Raw genomic sequence first — 2,819 nt, forward strand, 5'->3', positions numbered from 1 at the left:
CACATCACTCTATTGTTGTTTCTAATCTCATAATTGAGCTGCTTGCCCTGACCCCATCACCTTGGCTGAACATAACATTGAATCTTGGCTGTGTCTGTTGCTCCCATGGATGTCCTACTTATGAATGAGTATGTATGAGATGCGCCACGGTGAGACCTTGGAACAAAACACAGGGCTCTCTTGGGAAAAGGGTTTCTGCCTTCCTCCTGGTGCTGGAGGGTCCCTGAGGGATAGGAGTTTGATGTGGCTGGGCCCCTTGAGGCTCCGAGTTCATCAGCAAAACTTTCTCTTTAGCCCCACCCACCCAAATCCTTCCCCAAGGAGGCCTCTGAGTTCATGGAAAGGCCAACTGAGAGAGCAGAAAAAAACAGCTGGGGAAAGAACGTAAGGGATAGTTTTCTTCCTGTGGCACTTGTTACTGACCAGAGTGACTACTTCCTTATAGTGACTTTAGACCTTGAGAGAGTTTGTTCCTTAATCTGGAACACTGATTCTCAAATAAGGGGCAGGCCTTCCCAAGAGGGGCTCTTAAGACTCTCCGAAGAGGTTTTGTCCAATATACATAAGCCCCACACTCCCTCTCAGCTGAGATCAGTGATGACAGAACTTCCTGAAGGGAGTATGTTGTACATCTGAACAGTGTTAGAGGCACAACAAAAAGCTAAAAACCCCTAATCTGTGGGGCAGACGTCAAAATTATATAGTGATTTTTTTCTCATTGAGTTACAAATAAGTAGCTAAATTCCGTGACTAGACTCCACGCTGAAGAGCCAAGAATGACAAGTTCACCCATTCAACTGGTAACCACACTAGATTAAAGCAGTACAATTCCGTCCTCCTAAAGACAATTTCCAGAAAGACCCGCCTGTCCCAGTGAGGTAGTTGACACTAGGATTAGTACAGGTGAATCACTGTATGGTTTCTTAGAAGACTGGCTTTTCTCTTTTTCTTTCTCTTTCATAGTGCACAAGGGGTCCACCAACTTGTTATGAACAAGCATTAAACCTCTGAAGTACTTGACAGTCTTCACTCTCAACTCTAGGGTGGCATCCTTGTCGCACATAAACACCGTGTGGGGATGCTACTGGAAGGCAGACATATGGTTCACTCCCTCCTCCATGGCCTTATACAGAGCAAACGCCTTGTGAGCACCTGAGATGAAGATTATCATCTCTCTAGCATCCATCACAGTGCCCACACCCACCATCAGGGCCGTGGTGGGCACCTTGGTGAGATTTCCATCAAAGAACCTAGCAAGGGCTTCCTTGGTGGCTCAGTGGTTAAGAGTCCGCCTGCCAATGCAGGGGACACAGGTTCGAGCCCTGGTCTGGGAAGATCCCACATGCCGCAGAGCAACTAAGCCCATGCGCCACAACTACTGAGCCTGCGTGCCACAACTACTGACCCCTGTGCGCCTGGAGTCCGTGTTCACCCACAAGAGAAGCCACCACAATGAGAAGCCCGTGCACCGCCATGAAGAGTACCCCCTGCTCGCTGCAACTGGAGAAAGTCCATCCACAGCAACAAAGACCCAACGCAGCCAAAAATAAACAAATAAATTTATTAAAAATATATATATATATATATAAAGAACGTAGCATTGGCCAGGATGGTGTCCATGGCCAGTGTCTTCACACGGGTCCTAGACAATTGACTGGAGCTCGACTCATAAAAGGCAATGTCTCCACCAAGGCCGATGCCTCCCAACAAACAGCTCAATCCCTCCCGCAGCCTTGATCTTCTCTTCAAAGGCATCACACTCAGCCTGTAGGCCAGCTGCATTCCCATCCAGAATGTGGGTGTTTTCTGGGTGGATATCAATGTGTTTGAAGAAGTTGCTCCACATGAAGGCGTGGTAGCTCTCTGGGTGGTCTCAAAGAAGGCCCACATACTCATCCATGTTGAAAGTCTTCACATATTTGAAGGACAGGTCTCCATTCTTATAGTACTCAATCAGCTTCTTGTAGCAGACAAGTGGGGTGCTCCCAGTGGGGAGCCCCAGGGTGAAGTACTTGTCTGGCCCTTGGCTAAACTGGATGATGCAGTTCCTGATGTATTTGGCCACCCACTCACTGGCCTGAGAAGAGGGGTCCAGGATGGTGAGCTTCATCTTGTTGAGGACACCTGCTGTGGTGGCTGTAGAGACTGTGCTAATCTTTCCTTGTTTAATGATAACATAAATAATTTATTGGAACACAAGCATTAAAATTGTCAGAAAGGTAACATTTAGACATTGCAAAGATGATATATTAAGTGACATATATGATCCATTTTTACCTTAAAAATACAATGATTTTTTCAATATGCATTGAAAAAAGTCTAGGAAGATTCACATCAAGAGGTGGCTACAGTGCAGCCATTATGAAAACCAGTATGGAGGTTCCTTAAAAAACTAAAAATAGAGTTACCATATGATCCAGCAATCCCACTCCTGCGCATATATCCAGAGAAGATGAAAACTCTAATTCGAAAAGATACATGCACCCCAATGTTCATAGCAGCACTATTTACAATAGCCAAGACATGGAAGCAACCTAAGGGTCCATCAACAGAGGAAAAGATAAAGAAGATGTGGTATATATATACAATGAAATATTCCTCAGCCACAAAAAAGAATGAAATATTGCCTTTTGCAGCAACATGGATGGACCTAGAGATTACCGTACTAAATGAAGTAAGTCAGACAGAGAAAGACAAATATCATATCATTGATATGTGGAATCTAAAATAATGGTACAAATGAACATATTTACAAAACAGGAACAGAGTCACAGATGTAGAAAACAAATTTATTGTTACCAAAGGGGATAAGGGTGGGG

General features: G+C 44.8%; 1 pseudogene; it reads right to left on the bottom strand.

Moving 5' to 3' along the window:
- Positions 1-334: 334 nt before the first annotated feature.
- LOC112398488 (glucosamine-6-phosphate isomerase 1-like) lies at positions 335-2,466 on the bottom strand (annotated as a pseudogene).
- Positions 2,467-2,819: the final 353 nt, after the last annotated feature.

Source organism: Neophocaena asiaeorientalis, unplaced genomic scaffold (genome assembly GCF_003031525.2).
Source record: "Neophocaena asiaeorientalis asiaeorientalis breed wild unplaced genomic scaffold, Neophocaena_asiaeorientalis_V1.1 scaffold82, whole genome shotgun sequence".
Classification (NCBI taxonomy): Eukaryota; Metazoa; Chordata; class Mammalia; order Artiodactyla; family Phocoenidae; genus Neophocaena; species Neophocaena asiaeorientalis.